This window comes from Puma concolor, chromosome A3 (assembly GCF_028749965.1).
Source record: "Puma concolor isolate L17-30 chromosome A3, mPumCon1.1.hap2, whole genome shotgun sequence".
Classification (NCBI taxonomy): domain Eukaryota; kingdom Metazoa; phylum Chordata; class Mammalia; order Carnivora; family Felidae; genus Puma; species Puma concolor.
This window is the reverse complement of record NC_141669.1, coordinates 20429802-20446117: the sequence shown is the minus strand read 5'-3', so window position 1 is coordinate 20446117 and position 16316 is coordinate 20429802. Positions and strand designations below refer to the sequence as shown.

The window sequence follows — 16316 nt, the reverse complement described above, 5'->3', positions numbered from 1 at the left end:
CCTCAGTTACAGATCTTCCAGGCAGAAAAGCCAGGGCTGCAGCCCCATGATCCCAAAAAAGGAACGTCTCCAGGCCTTTTCCTGCCGGCCCCACCCCCCACGTGCACCCGGCCCTTGAGGGGCTCTGTTCTGCCAGCGCTGCGGGACCTGCCGTCTGGGAGCCTGCACTGACTCAGGGATTGTGCAAGCCTCTATGGGAAGCACCCAAGCTGCAGAAGTTCTCCCGCTGCCCTGGAAATCTCAGGGCCTCCGGGGCTTGGGCAGGGTTTTACCTAAATTCACTGCACATTCAGGCAAGGCCCTTCCCAACAGCAGGCCTAGGCCGCTGCAGCCAACGAGGGAGTCAGGAGCTGACTTGCCCCTCGGGAGCTTGCCAGAGCCCCCCTCCCCGGGGGCACAGAGGAACTGGGGGATAAGGATAGGCACGCCAGAGCCATCTGGCCCCCCCTCTTCCTGCAGAGGAGGGAATGAAGAAGGCCCACGGCCTGGGAGCTTGGTGCCAGAACTGGAAGCGGAGCTGGGTCTCCGGATGCTGTCCTCAGACCTCAGATCGGGAGTTAGGAGAAACTCATCAGGAGTAGAGAGTCAACTGAAAAGCATAAAAACTCAGGTGGCTCAGTTTCACAGACCCTTAAGTTCTGCCCTCTTCCGGCCTGAATCTAAGGCTGTCGTCCCTGCCACCCAGTGTTTGTAAGCACCTCTCCAAGCTCAGTGCCCTTCTCCTCGGTCACAATCCTTCTTCCCAAAAAAGCACCACATTCCAAACCTCGCACTGTAAACCCCGTTCTTTCTTCCCAGAAACGTTTCCTGACCCTGTGACCCCAGCAGCAACTCCCAAAAAACTTTAGGTACCCCCCACAAAAGAGAAAGCCCCTTTCCCTAAAAAGGAGCACGAGTATTATCGACTCTTTGCATCTTCTGAGTTGAAAGGTAAGCATCCCGACGGCCCCATCCCAGGACATTGCCTTGCCCCGGCAGATGTTAGCAGCGTTTGCTTGGAGACCCTCCGCAGCACCCGTGAGTAACAGCGTGTCTGTCCTGCACAGGCACAGGGGACATGCAGCAAGCTGGCGTTGACATGAGGAAGGCGAGATCTTCCCCCAGAGGCGCATTCCTGTCCATCTTTCGGCTGCACACCTGGACCAGGCTTGCAGGCTGCCAGACGTCACTACCTGGCAGCAAGAGGGGAGCCCAAGCCGGTGGGAAATGGGAGGGACTGCCTGATGCCGCTGCCGCCGGTGGGCCTCCCCCTTGCACAGTCCTGCATGAACTAGCATCTTCCTCACTCCCCTCGGGCCACGGTCTCATCTCTGCAACAGGAATTTACCGGGAGGTTGAAAAGAGAAAAGAAACAGCACGAATCTCCTGTGTGTGTGACCTGATGGAGTTCTTGCTGGCGTCTTGCCAGCACATCGCGTGCTCCCTGGGGTGGGGGCACAACTTTCCTCACCACCTTTGACCTTTAAAAACCAACAGGTTTTCTTCCCTGTGTCGTGCAAAGACAGCTTCAGGCTTTACTGAGTTTTACAGATATTCACACCCTGGCCACAGTGCTAAAAATAGCCTCCTTCCTTTCTCTCATACTGGTTAGCTAGGCTTCCGCCCCGGTTGGTGCCGCTCGCTGCTCAGCAGCCTAGGCGGCAAGGGGGAGCAGAGAGCAGCCCGGGAGAGGATTCTTTGCAGCAAAGCCCGCCGCCGGCCGGCCAGGGAGCGCTGACCGGTGACCACCAGAGGGAGCACTGACCCCCGGGCGCTGTGCTCCCGCCACCTCCCCCTTCTCAGGGTTCCATTCTGCTCTGGCACACATGATAATCAATCCCAATTCCCGGTGATTTTCATTTATTTTTTTTCTGCTCCCTGGGCTCCAGGATGTTATTTTTAGTAGTGGAACGGCTATAAATATTTATAAAGGGCAGCGACTGGAATGAAGTGAGAGGCCCCACAGCTGGCTCTCTCATCCCCCCAACACACACGCCCCTGCGGACCCCTGCCCGCTGCCTGCGGAGCCAGTGGGCTCAGCCCGTAGCCACCCACGGAGGGAGTCACGTGGAAACCTCGTGAGGGCGCAGCCAGGGTGAAACGGGTGGGGTTGACTCTCCATCCTTCCCTCTCACTGTCCCCGCTTCCTCATTACTCCCACCCAGGAAGGAGGTCAAGGCTTATTCCGGGAGTGCTGTGCGCTGCTAGGCCCAGGGCCTCCATGTCATGAATACTACGTATGAGGGGCAGGTGCAGCCTGGATCGCTCCAGCTGTGTGAGAGCAGAGAGGAAATAAATGGGAGCCTGCGGAGAGGCCCCACGCCCGTGGAGGGCTGGCCTTCCACAGCAGCTTCCGAGCGCTGCCTTGGCCCAGCCGTGACCAGCAGTGAGCCGAGGCCCCGGAGAGCCAACAGGGATTCTGGTAAAACAAAAGCACTGGTGAAAAGGTTCTCCCACACGCTCAGGAAACAGGGATCCAGCCTTGCCTGGAGGGCCAGATGGGGCAAGAATGAAAGTAACCATATGGAAAGTTCTGAGGGACACTCCGTGCCAACCAGTGGTGAGATTAGGTATGGGATGGGGGGCGGGGGTGGGGGGGGGCGGCAGGGCTACAACAAGGTCTCAGGGATGACTGTGTGCTCCCCCCACAATCCTGACTTCCCACACTTTGGACCCTGCCCCTGAGGACAGAGCAGGACCCCACTTCCCGATTCCTCACATGAACTGCTTGCTTCTTCCAGAGCAGAAGGAGCCAGAGAACAGATTAAAAGCACCAGTGGCTCCAAAACAGCCAAGGGCTAAGGTGCGCGTGGTGTATGGCAGTGTCCTCTGGGCCCCCTGTGTGTCCCTCCACACCTGGGAGGTTGCCCGAGCCCACAAGGCCCCCAGCCACTGCTCGGCAGGTTCTTGCACCAAGGAGCAGCCTTAACGTCCTCAACCGCAGGAGAGGCTCTGGACTCCCAGCCTCTCACGTGTACTTGGAGGACGATAAAAAGGACTAGAGAGAGCCACGGCGATGAGCTCAGACGCCAGCATGACAGTGCATGGGGTGTTGGGTTTTATATAAACTCTGGTTGACAAATGAGTTCTTTTGCAGCTAGAATATCCACCATTATCTAAGGCCCCTGAGGTGCCTCCTGACTTCTTGGCATGTGCTGTAGAATGCAGATCCGTATCAGGAGCTTGAAGCTGGTCCCTTTCCTCAACTCTGACCTGGAACACAGGTGTCACCCTAGGTAGGGGGCACTTCCTTCTTAATTGCTCTGTGACCATTTAGGAGTCTAATTTAACCTGAGTAGATGATCTTTTAAGAGAAGTGACGTATACTGTCAGCATCATAGGCCCCCTGGGCCGCTGTTTCCTAGCCGTGAAGACCCCTCGAGAGGTCCTAAATGCGTCCTGGGTCTTGAGGAAGCCGCAGGCCCACCAAGTGCAGATCCCAAAGTCCCAGCCGTGCTGAGGTTCCATTTATTTTCACAGCCCCCTCTTCTGCTGCTTGCGCTTTATCCACCGGCAGACTCCCCTTCTTTTGCGTTGCTTACTCCCTGCTCCTGCAGTCCGTGACGGCTTCAGAAAGGTACAGTTGCTATGGCAATGCCTAGAGCCATCTCAATTCCTGCTGCACCTTCTGGAAGAAAAGGCCTTATGAAGAACCATTCAGTGGATTCCAAAGCTAGCCAGCCTCCCTGGGCCTCTCCTCTGCCAGGGGCCAGACGCCTGTTGCAAACTGGAAGTGTGGGAGACAGGTAGCCCATCTTCCTTGGGATGAAACTCCCATAGCTGCAAGCCACACGCACCTCAACAGGCTCTCCACGTGTGGCTCAGAAAACTAAGGCTTCCTACCTGGGGCTCTCAGGGAAGATACAAGACCAGTGGTTCTGAAACTTAGAATCCCCCGGAAGGCTTGTAATGTATGGATAGCTAGGTTCCACCCCCCAGTTTCTGATTCAGTAGCAGTTGTAACAAGCTCCTGGGTAGCATTGGTGCTGCTGGTCCAAAGACGACGTGGCGAGGACCACAGTACACATTTATGAGGAGAAAAGGTTCAGGAGCCATCGCCAGCAGGTGGAGAAAGGCCAGAGTCGGTGGTCTATTCTAAAGGAAGAAAAAGAGGGGCCTCAGCAGTCCCTTTTCTTGGTTAGGTGCCCTGGGGAGCATGTGCCAAGACCAGTGGTCTTAATTTTTTTGTTTTTTCGGTTTTTTTTGTGGTCTCCAACAAGCAATTGGACCTGCCCCATAGACATGTTAAGAGAGGGCAGCATTACAAGACAGGCCATGAAGGCGTGGAAGAGCAGTATCCCAGACGCGCAGTGACTGAGTGGGTCTTGCACGGTCTGGTCTTAGCAATGGGGGAGGCTGAGGGCCTGCCTGGCTCCAGAGGGAGTGGGGGGGGGGGGAGTGGCATAACAGTCCCCCGGCCCCCACAGCGGGGGCTTTTACACCCAGATGCTTTCCCCAGAATGCAAACACTATATTCGATGTTAAACCGTATTCGGGGCCCAGCCGGGCTGCTTACTTCCAGCCTACCTGAAGCTCCAACTCCCATGAGCAGAATCCATTGCCCAACAGGAAATGATTACTGGAGGGCCCAAGGTGAGGGCGGCAGGCCTTCCCAGTTATGAAGAGCAGATCCCAGGGGTTGTGATGCCTTCTCTGCACACTTAACCCTGCCTGGAAAACCAGGTCTGTGGGTGGTGTGCCGGTGTCTCTCCTGCCCGGGCATGGCTGCGAGCAGGTGGAGTGTGCCGGCACCATCTGCCCTCTGCCTCCTACTCCAAGCGGGGACGGCCAGGGCAGGGCCACAGGGTAGAAGAAGTGGACATCGAATCCGTTTAGAAGTTCCAGGAAGCGATACCAGCTTCTCAGTTGTGTGAAGGTTTGGATGGGTGGTGAGCGCTTTCGTTTTTGAAAGTGGGTAATTCCCGAGGGAGGCCGTGAGGAGAACTGGGACTTGCTGGTGGTGGGAGGGCTCTTGAAAGGAGCGTCTTGGTATTTCTGAAGTGAAGGGAGCCTAGCCCTGCTAAAGGTAGAGATTAAGAAGTGACACGTACGAGCGCCTGGCTGGCTCAGTCGGTAGAGCACGTGACTCTTGATCTCTTCGTGAGTTCAGGCCCCACGTTGGGTGTAGAGTTCACTAAAAAAAAAAAAAAAAAAAGTGGGGAGAGGACAAGTTAGCTTGATGTGGGACTGTCATTCATTCGAGAAGATACTTCGGAGCTCTGACGGTGTGCCGAGCCCCAGGCCCCCCTCTCCAGGCCTCCGTGAACATGGGGCCTTAGAGGTTAAGGTTGAAGCCTGGTCTGAATTCATAACTAGGGCATGAGGGTGGGCTTGGGGGGGCTGCACTGCCTTCTGAAGCCTGTCAGACTGGGGACACACATGGGACAGCGCACCGGGGAAGGGAAACGGTCACTGCTCAGAGGGGTTCTGGACACAGGCCCAGGAGAGGAGACGAGGACGGATGCGTCTGGTAGAATTAGAGCCTGAATCCCCTGCAGAGTCCTCAACCAGAGGAACCTCTTAGGACGTCGGCCTGCAGCCATTGGCGCACCTCCCGGCCGGAGTTTGAAGGCCCGGGGCCTGTGGGAGGATGGTCGGCGGACTCGCTCCTCCCCACCCCCACCCCAGTCCTGCTGAGGGGCACGGTGAGTCCTCAGTGCACCTGCACATACGTACAGTGGGGGCCTCTGGCTTTCGGGTTTTGGCCACAGGTGCTGCAGCTTTCCCCCCCTCAGGAGAGTGAATCCTCAGACGAAGCACATGATCTGGGGTGGGGTGGGGTGGGGTGGGAAATGTAGGGGGTACGTCTACACCAGCGGGCCTCAAGATCACCTGTTCACCGTGAGCTGCTCATTCAAGTCCCAGCTCCTGGGTCGTGCTGGCTCCACCATGGCCCGAACCCAGGACTCCTGTCACTTAGTCTTTCCCTCCCTCCTCCACCACAGCTGCCATCCTTGCCCAGCAGGCGTCCATCCCCTACCAGCAAGAACTCTATCTGGAGTTGGACCCAAAGCCTCTGGAAGTCCTCCCCACCCACAGCTCCTCAGAATCCTGGGCCTGCTGGTTGGAGCCCCAGTCTTCCTGATCCCTCAGAAAGCCGGCCCTGGGGCTCCTCTTCCACAGAGCCTGATGGCCATCGGTGGCAATGGCTGATGTCTTATTCACCAGCGTGTGAATGGCCTGGGTGAGGCCTTGCCTGCCAAGGCTCCTTGGCCTTTGAGGTCTTGCCTCTGTGAAGCTCCCCTGATGGGGTTGGCCCTGTGGAAGAAGGTGTACGCACCTGGGGCTGCCGAGAGGGAGGGCACGCAGAGAGGAAGTAGCGAGCCAGGCAGGGCCGAGGAGCAGCTTGGGGACAGGGCGGGAGCCAGGTGCAGGTGTCAGGTGCCCAGGGGGTCAGCCTGAGCTTCCTTCCAGCTGGATGAGCTTCCAGCCAGCCCAGCTCCTCGGAACCAGATTCGGACTGGACAACGGAGTGTGAGGAAGGAGGCTCTGGGCTTGGGGACCTCATTGGGTTCCCCGTCTTGCCATGATGGCTGGCCGGCATTCGTTCTAGTTTGCTCGTTGCCTAGGCAACCACCTGGGTTCACCCTTTGCCACCCACCTACCCTGGGAGCCCACTCAGAGGAGGAGAACAAAGGACAGGAATACAGAGAGCAGGGAAGAGTGAGGGACATGTGAAAGACCAAAGAGAGGAGAGTAAAGAGGAAGGAAGGGTGGGAAGAGGGCCAGAGCTCAGGTGAGGAGCGGAGCTTTTCACCCTGGGGCGCAGGGGACAGGACTGCAGGTGGAGACAGGACGGGATTTGGGGAACAAATTCTCGCTCCCGAGCCCCCCAGGCTTAGGGGATCTCATTCCTGTCCTGTTGCCACAACTCACCCCCACATTTTACCCTAATTAATCCCCACTGGAAAGCACTGCATACGCCTTCCTCTGGGATTCCTACCCCCAGCGTGGCCCTTGGCCCAGAAGTCAGAGGCCTTATCTCGCCTGCCCTCCCTCCTCTCCGAGTCCCACCCTGCCCCCAGCCCAGTTTATAGAGCTCAGTTGCAGCCTCCAAGGGGGTTGATGGAATTTCCCTGGGGGGTGTCTTGTTCAAGGAGTCTCTTATCTTCCTGCCTTCAGCCATCACTGGAGAGTGGAGGGGACTTAGATTGGGGTCATTGGGAGGCCTCTGCAGCCAGACTTTGCAAACGGGGGGTTTAAAGCCAGGGTGGAGTTGAGGAGGCCTTGTTTAACATTTCTGTTTACTGAGGCCCCTACCCTGACCTCCCACAGGCCACCTCACCTAACTGGTCTCTCCCTGCCCCCATTTTATGATGAGATTGGGTCTTTCTTCACCTGCATGTCCTTTCAAGCGGGGACAGCAACCTGGACAAGGTCACTCTCTGGCCATATTGTACACACAGAGCTACCTTCAAAAAGGCTTAGTACACCCAGGCACACCCAACACAGGAACTCGCTTCGAGCAGGGACCTGGAGGAACTCAGAAGTCACAGTCAGCCCTGAGGACCCATGTCTGGAGAGGACTGTCCAGGCACCATGAAGAGATACGAGCAAAAAAAAAATGGAACTCTACCTTGAGAAACCAGCCAACAGAGCTGCTTGAAGACATCTAGGAGGGAGTTAATGAAGCAAAATACCGGAACAGGGAAAAAAAAAGAGAATTATGCACATAATCAATTGTCGAGTTTTAAGATGCATGAAGCATCAGGCGTCCTGATGTCACCGGGTGATGACAATCAGGCAGGTTTCTTAAAGCAGGCTTTGCTCTAAAGAGGAGTGAACAGAGTATGTTAGATGCCTACTGTGCGCCAGGGGTGTTCACACATGTGGCTCTATGTAGGGTCATCCACTCAACCACAGCTGTGATGTAGGCATCCTCAACGCAGAGAAACCGGGCTCAGAGCGGTCAAATAACTTGCCCAAGATCACAGGATCCTCTCTGTCTGCCTGACTGGGACGCAGCTCTCCTTCCCACCGTGTCAGACTGCTGAAATGGCAGAATTTCAGCACCATTTCAAGGAAGAGGAAGAATATTCCAAGGTGGGGGGAGGAGGAGCAGGGAGATGGTTCAGGGGAGGAAGTGAAGTGTTGAAATCAGTTGACTTCGCTACAGCCTGGTTTGCCTGCTTTGAAAAACCACAATGAAGAAATAGTCACCCAGATTTCCTTATATATATAAGCAAGTATAGATATTTAATCTTAACCAAGATCGTATCTCTAATTCCTAATTTCACCTCCGCCTCTGGGTGTGCCTTTCTCCTATGCTCCCCAGTCTGTGCAAATCCAGCCTGTATGTGCCACAGACACTTGAGTTTGTCCCCCGCCCTGAGACCCATAAAGGCCCCGTGAGACGAAGCCTAACAAGAAGAGAAGGTGGAAACGTTAGCGTGGACCAGCCCATATATGTCATGTACGTGTGCTGACACCGTTCCAAGCACAGGGACTTAATCCCCACCACGCCCCTTGAAAGCTACTAGCTCCGTCGTCCCCAATCCACAGATGAGGCAGCTGAAACAAGGAAAGGGTTTTGCCCAGGGACACAGGGACAACCAGTGGTGGGGACTTGAATCCAGGCAAGCTGTCTCCGGAGGCATCTCCCAGCCACCATGTCTCTCTGGCTAACGGTGACTGAGCCAGATGTCGGTGCCTGGCGCTGCGATGTGCTTTCAACGTGTTACCTCACGCAGGAAACGAAGAGATAAAGACTCCGCTCTGGTTAAGCCGACTGGTCTTCCACTAAGGCCCACCCTGCATTGTGGGCACATCACTCACAGGGGCCAATATTAGCATCGGGGGCTCCCCAGCCTCCACCTGACTGCAGGGCAGGATTGGAGAGTTCTCCATCCACTGTCACATCTGGCCTTGACTAAAGAGACTTGCGGGGGAGGGGGTTCCACCAGCAGCCCCTGGGGATGGAAGCAGGGGGGAAGGCAGGCAGAATCCCTGACAGAAGCAGTGGGACGGGAGGGTGGGAATCAATGGGAGTTTAATAATTGGCCCCACCGAGACGCACCGGAAGGATGAGCCGGCCTTCCTTCCTTCAGTTAACATGCATCATGGGAACTGGCTCCGCTGCTTAGGGTCACCCTGAACCTTAGGGCAGGGTGTTGAAAGACACCCCAAGAGAACACACTAATCCCTCTATGCCTCACTTTGTAGCCTGGTCTTAGGCTAAGTGAGCATTCACCACACCTACTCGGCCTAAGCCGCATCACAAAGCCTCCTCATTAACTGACAACGATGTTTCTATCTAATCACCAGGGTTTCCCCAACCCTGGAAGGAGGGTCCCTTCCCCACCCTATTCACCCTAGCGGAGGGAGGTCTGTCTGGAGCTGTGTCATCCGGTGACTGACCGAACTGGTCTGGCCAATCACAGGAGATCCCCCTCCTCTCTGCTTCTCAATTGCTTGCAGAATCAGAGGAGTAAATAAGTACACATTGCAGAGTTCTTCATTTGCCATCCACACTTGGTCGTGTGTGTAAAATGTCTCTGTCCCCAAGGTGGGAGGGCATATATGTAAAAAGGCAAAAACACAAGGTGATGCTTGTTAATCACCAAACACCAGGTCCAGAAAAGCGCCCCGGGGAATCAGGGAAGGCGGAGGAGTTCAACCACAGGTAAATCAAATGATAGGAAAAGACGAAATAACAGAAAACATCGTGTCTCTTATTACGTGAACTCATTCCTTCACTTGCTCACTCAGCCTGTCCAAGGCTGCTTTTATTTTTTTAAAAATTTTTTTTTTCAATGTTTATTTATTTTTGGGATAGAGAGAGACAGAGCATGAACGGGGGAGGGGCAGAGAGAGAGGGAGACACAGAATCGGAAACAGGCTCCAGGCTCCGAGCCATCAGCCCAGAGCCTGACGCGGGGCTCGAACTCACGGACCGCGAGATCGTGACCTGGCTGAAATCGGACGCTTAACCGACTGCGCCACCCAGGCGCCCCGACCAAGGCTGCTTTTAGATAGAATTCCAGTGAGTTCTTTTACTGTTTCCTATGCTTATAGGGTCTTAAATATGCCTGGTCAGCTCCTTTAGTGTCTTCATTTTTTAAAAAACACATTTTAGGGGCGCCTGGGTGGCGCAGTCGGTTAAGCGTCCGACTTCAGCCAGGTCACGATCTCGCGGTCCGGGAGTTCGAGCCCCGCGTCAGGCTCTGGGCTGATGGCTCAGAGCCTGGAGCCTGTTTCCGATTCTGTGTCTCCCTCTCTCTCTGCCCCTCCCCCGTTCATGCTCTGTCTCTCTCTGTCCCAAAAATAAATAAACGTTGAAAAAAAAAATTTTTAAAAACACATTTTAAAAGCTATTTTTGAAGCAAAACCCTCTTCTTGGGATGAGACTTCCCATCACTGGCCCTTGCCTTTGAAGCCACGCGTCCCCTGCTCTGAGCCAGCGTACCTCCTCCGAGGTCTCGCTCAGTCTGGAGGCCTGCGCGGTGGCCGTGTGCCTCATCTGTTTTCAATTAAGCCCTCAAGCTGAAGCTGGGTACATGGCTTTAGCAAGTTGAGTTTCCAAAGGGTCAATCTTATTTTGAACCAGCACGTCAAAACAAAATCAACTCAACCTAAAACACCTACAAAGCAAATAAATCCATCTGTTTGGAAGGTTTACTTTAAAAATGCTAGGGCAAAGCAAGGTGCAAAGGGCCCAGGCAGCTTCCAGGGAGGGGAGGGGGATCTGTTTCAGCTTCCCTAAAATAGGAGGCGAGGACTTGGCAGCCCAAACCAGGATGCTGGCCTCGGGTGGTTAAGACTAAGGCCCGGGGTGACTCCTGCCTCCTCCCCTCCTCGGGCCCAGGACTGGGGCAGGTGACCGAGAAAGTGCGCACTTCACCCGCTCTGGCCTCCTCATCTTCGCCCACTGCCGATGCCAGGCCGGGAAGAGCATTACAAGGCCACGGGCATCAGAGGCTGGGAAGGGCAAGGCTCACTCCTCAGACCCACACCGGGCGACGCCTCATGGGTGGGGTTAGCTGGTGACTCCACGGTGACACTGACGCTTGCTCCTGCCCCAGCCTCATTTGCCCGCTTGGCCCTCTGGGGAAGGAGCACTTTGAGGATCATGACACCGTAGAGGTCGGGTGCTCATCATCATTTGGACTGAGGACATAGACACACTGCTTGCTGTTTGGGGTCTAAGGAGGGTGTAACAGAGAATGGCCCAAAGTCATTTGCTTTGGCCCGAGGGGTGTTTTTAAAACAATTTAATGGTTTGCAAACGGTGAAGCATCAGAAGATTTCACAGAAAAATCCAGATTTACAGCTTCTCTGGAAATGTTAGACTATCTGGCTATTCTGGTCCCACAAGTCCCCCCATGGCAACGATTCTGCTGAAGACCGCCAGACCTCCCCCCTCTCTCTCTCTCTCGACTGTGCCTGCGCATCCCAGGGCAGCTGTGCTGGGGGGCTGCTGTGGGCATGGATCCTGCTGCGTGGTGGTGTCCTTGCACCCCCTGAAGCCCCAGCCAGAGAGCACCCACCCCCTGACCCCCACTCCCACCTCCCCACCATTCCCGAGCTGCAGCCTGGAAGGAGCCTCCCTCTGGCCCCACCGAGAACAGCCCTTTTAATAAGGGCCAAGGCAGCTGAATTTCTGGGGAGCACAGACTTGTGGGAAAGCATCCACACCCACAGGTACGCCACCCCCCTTTACCGTGCAGAGCCAGAGTTCTGGGACAGAAGGGTCAGAGAGGGGCCTCGCTGCTGAGTCAGAGACAGTCCCCTTTGCCGGGGTCAACTGCTCCCGGTGGCTGCTGTCACTGTGCCTTCAGCCACCATCACTCTGGGGGAACTCCGACAGCAAAAGCCCCACACCCCAAATCTATATGTGGACCACTGTTTTGCTCATCAGCGGCCGATGTAAAATTTGCATAGGTAAATGCCGAACTATGGTGTTCCTGGCAGACGTGACTTTGGGCCACCCCATGGTGATGGCAGGCCTGGTAGTGACTGTCCAGGGTGGCCCTGGGCTCTAAGCAGGAAAGGAGAGGTAGTTTTAGGGAAACAAACAACTGAGGAAGAATATGAGAGACGCTTCAATGTTGTCACAATCAGGAAGTCAGCGAGCACCCAGCCTAGACACTCACCTCCCTTGAAACATTTATGCTTTGTGTCTCCATTCATTGAACACATGTGACCTTGAACCTTGGAGCTTCCACCCCCAACCCCACTCTGAGTGGGGCAGAGGGAGAGAGAGAGAGAATCTTAAGCAGACTCCACACTCAGTGCGGGGCTCAATCCCACGATTCTGGGTTCATGACCTGAGCAGAAATCAAGAGTTGCACGGTCAGCCGACTGAGCCACCCAGGCGCCTCTTACCTTGGAGCTTTTTAACATGTGCTCCCCTCGTCTTCCAGAATGGACTGTAGGCTCCCTGAGAGCAAAAGAAGACTTCTTCAAGTCTTCTCACAACAGGAAATACTACGTTCTCCAACATTCCCAGTGACGAAAGTGAGTGCGTATGGTCAATTACCTAAAGCACAAATGATTTAATGAATATAGATGGATATAACGTAGTTACATTTCTGCCCCTCAGCCAACACCCATGGAATCCTAGGATAGTATCTGAACAAAGTTTACAAGAAGTATTGCTATTTGTTGCTTTTTATTAAAAAAAAAAAAAAAAAATCCATCTAGGGCGCCCGGGTGGCTCAGTCAGGTTGAACATCCGACTTCAGCTCAGGCCATGAACTTGCAGTTGGTGGGTTTGAACTCCGCATCGGGCTCTGTGCTGACAGCTCGGAGCCTGCAGCCTGCTTCAGATTCTGTGTCTCCCTCTCTTTCTGTCCCTCCCTCCCTCACACTCTCCCTCTCTCTCTCAAAAATAAATAAACATTAAAAAATTAAAAATAAATGAAAAAAAATCCACCTGCTGTCACCTATCTTCCTGATTGTCCTCCTCTACCCGCTGCCACTCCCAGCCTGGAGCTAGAGCGTTGAAGCCAGGTGTCCTCTCCTAAAGGAGCCTGGGGACCTCCTCAGGGTTCCATAGGCGCTGACGCCTGCCCTGGGGGTGCGTCCTGGCCCACGTGAAGCAACGATTTGTTCTGTGGCAGTGGCCGCTGAGGATATTCCCACTTGGGAACACCCAGAGGGGGTAAAAACCTTCCCAGACACACCAATCAACTTGAGGCATGAGAGAAGGAGCTAGAAGACTGAGTGCTGAGAGCATATTGGGTGCCGACTCTGAGCAAACAAATGGCCGATGTATGGTGACCCGGAGAGTCCACTGGCCTGGAAATGAAACTTAAATAGGAATCAAATTATTGTGTAGACTGTGCCTAACTAATATGGGCAAAAGACTGCTTTTCAGTGCAGTTAATGAATATGTGGTTTAAGATGATGCAGGGAAGCATCCGCCCATAGAAAAAACTCCGGGAGGCTAAAGGGGAGGGTGAGGACCACGTAGAGAGGAAGGGGGAGCCGGTGCTTGAACTATCCGGCATTCCCCCGCTGCCCAGGAAACACAGGCTGCCTATGGACCTGGGCTTCCCACTGGTCATCTGGGGGCTCCCCCACCCTCGCTCTGACTCTCAGCTCTGGCATCCTGAGTGCCTCTGCCTGCACTCTGGCTGTTTATGCCCTCCAGATGACCTGCCCATGGATGTGACCGGCCCAGCTCCTGGAGAAAGTCTGCTCCAACTCAGTTGGAAGCCACCCGGTCCTGTTGGGGCACCTCAGGCTCCCTGGGCTTCCCCCGTGACCTCCCCAGACCTGGCTTCCATTTATCCTTTTGAATCCTCTCTCTTTTCTCTCTCTGTGAGCCTGCCCCCTGCGTGTCCCTCACTAAGGCTCCTCCTTCTGCCCCATCTTTCCTCCCAAGCACCTTCACCGGCAAGGACCCCTGCCCTCTTCTCTGAGCTTGTGCCATGGTCTCTCAGAGGCCTGGGTGCGGTCCCGTTCCTCGGGGAACCTTCCTTGGGCTCCCCACCCCTGTCCTAGTCTTCTTGGGCAGCCGTAGGGTAGAGTGGAACAAACACGGGCTTTGGAGGGCAGCCATGCCTGCATTTGAATCCTCACGCAGCTCCTTTCTAGAGTGTGACCTCAGACAGGTCACGCCTTGTTCTCTGCATCTATAAAACGAGGATCGTTCCAACGTACATGGTTGCTATAAAGATTGGGGCACCTGGGTGGCTCAGCTGGTTAAGCATCGGACTTCGGCTCAGGTCACGATCTCTCAGTTCATGGGTTCAAGCCCCTCATCGGGCTCTGTGCTGACAGCTCAGAGCCTGGAGCCTGCTTCAGATTTAGTGTCTCCCTCTCTCTCTACCCCTCCCCTGCTTGTGCTCTCTCTCTCTCTAAAATAAACATTTAAAAAATAAGAAAGATTAAAGGTCCGAATGGCACTCAGCACATAGCACTGATCCATAGCCTTTCCTTTCCTTCCTTCCTCTGACCCTAAGCGCATCACCCCCTCAACACTGCAGGTGCTGCCCCTTCGGAGCCTCGGCCTCGGGGCGGGCTCCTGAGCCATGCTTGGCGCTGGGTGGCCCCCAGTCACCCCCGTGATGCCTCCCAGGGCCAGCAAGAGCTGCGAGGGCTTGGGGACCAATTCATCCCCCTGCACAGACACGTGAGGGGCCACCGTCAGGTCCGAGCATGGGGTTCTGAGCGCCGAGCGGAACCTCTGCACGTACCGCAGACTCCACCTCACAGGAGGAGCCACTTCTGGGCCGGGGGTTGCTCCAGGGGTGCAGGGAAGGGCCAGGACAGGACGGGAGCGCCACCTCACAGGCCGCACCGCCCGCCACCAAGTACCTGCACACCCCTCTCTGGTGACTGCCTGCCCCCTCGGTTGGCGAGGCAGACTTTTCAAGCCTCTGAAACAGCAGAGTCTGTACCAGCCTTCTCTCAGGGCAAAGGGGCCTCTCAGAGCAATTTATCCTTCGTTGGAGGTACCCGCTCCGTACATTCCACGTTTAGGGCTGAGGGAGGTTTCTCTACAGGCCCAGGAGAATCTGCTTCATTCATACGTTTAACAGATATCTATAGGGCACCCACCTACTACGGACCAGACATATCCCAGGCCCTGGGGCTACAGCAGAGAAGGACCAGGCGCCTGCCCTGTGGAAGCTTATATTCCAGCGCGGGAGCCAGGCAGCAGATGGTCGTGTAACGTCAGCAGGTGGAAGTTGCTTGGGTGGGGGAAGGGAGGGGGGAAGTGTGGTGAAAGTTTAGAGACTACGGGGCGGGGAGGGCAGCGTGTGAACTTTTCAGTGTTCTCAGTCTCTGCCCCAATGCGCAGGAACCGGCACCTTTTTAGAGGAACAAAGAGAAAACACAAGTATACTTGGCAGGAAATTCCTCTGGTCGGTATCCAATTGCGAACCAATTCAAAAGAGTCCTGGCAGGTTATGACCCTCTGGGTCCTGTCCCACCATTGCCAGCCACCCAGGCCAGACTCTCCCGGCGACTAATCCGGCCTCAGACTAAAACCCTCCTGCCTCCTTTTTTCCTCCTTCTTCTCTCTGAAGTCCACGCTGTGTTCTGGACTCCAGGCCTTTGTTTCCCTGACAGGTGTCGTTTGTTTGCTTATTTGTTTTGCCAGCCCTTCCTTGGCCACCTTCTCCAGGGACAAGGTTTATAGTCCCCCTGTCACATCCAATCCCAGAAGATAGCTTTCTAGCTGGAGCAAGAAAAGAATGTTCTGGAAGCTACATACTTTCCAGTGCTTTCCTCCACACCAACCAGACAAAAGCCCAGACTGGCCACCTTGGCTGCCAGAGAGTATCTACAAAACCACCTCAAATCTCCTTCTACTCCTCCCTGGCTTCCCCATCTTCACAAGGGAGCCCACCGGTGTTCTAGAACGAGATCAGTTACACTTCAGTTTCGTACTCTTTGGGTGAGTGGCTCTGTTGCCTGTACTCAGTACTATACTTCCTCAAATCTCCACACTTCTCTCTCAGAGCACCAGCCACTTCTCATTTATTGCCACAAAGGAGTTTTGTGTTTGTTAAAATTTGACATGGGTGTGCTTGCTAAATCATGTCTGTGAGCTCCTTGAGGGCAAGGCCCATGTCTGTTTTCCTCACCGTTGACTCCGCAAAACCCCACCCAATGCCTGGCAGATAGTAAAAGCTTAACCAACAGCCGTCAAATGTGCGAATAAACTATACCCAAGATGCAATTATAATGTTGGTAACACACATACGACAGAGACTAAGGAAACAAAAAAAGGTAAGTCTGAGTGGTAGATCCTAAACCTTAACTCCCTTATAAATAAGTGATGTATTTACATTTTTAAAAGTTTTCATTTATCTATTTTGAGAGAGGTAGAGTGGGAGAGGGGCAGAGAGAGGGAGAGAATGAATCCCAAGCTGACTCTGGGC

The 16316-nt window shown here is 54.7% G+C and overlaps 1 protein-coding gene and 1 long non-coding RNA gene across 17 annotated transcripts in view; one reads left to right on the top strand and one right to left on the bottom strand.

Annotated features, from left to right (window-relative positions):
* Positions 1-1148, top strand: part of DTNB (dystrobrevin beta) — a 214818-nt gene extending 213670 nt beyond the window's left edge. For 10 of the 15 annotated variants that reach the window (XM_086700168.1, XM_086700166.1, XM_086700167.1 and 7 more), the window contains one exon: positions 1047-1148. The gene's annotated coding sequence lies outside the window, so the exon portion shown is untranslated. Of the gene's footprint in view, positions 1-798; positions 916-1046 lie in introns of those variants that run through there. The other 5 variants (XM_086700165.1, XM_086700156.1, XM_086700160.1 and 2 more) reach the window with 3 other exon arrangements.
* Positions 1149-2910: 1762 nt separating this feature from the next.
* On the bottom strand, positions 2911-11789 carry LOC147582298 (uncharacterized). 2 transcript variants are annotated; one of them, XR_015248943.1, is made up of 2 exons: positions 11639-11789; positions 2911-5113 (listed from the first exon to the last, which is right to left on the bottom strand). It is a non-coding gene; the product is annotated as an uncharacterized LOC147582298 (long non-coding RNA). The 2 variants fall into 2 exon arrangements; XR_015248944.1 differs by lacking the exon at positions 11639-11789 and adding an exon at positions 6260-8288.
* Between the last annotated feature and the right edge of the window lie 4527 nt (positions 11790-16316).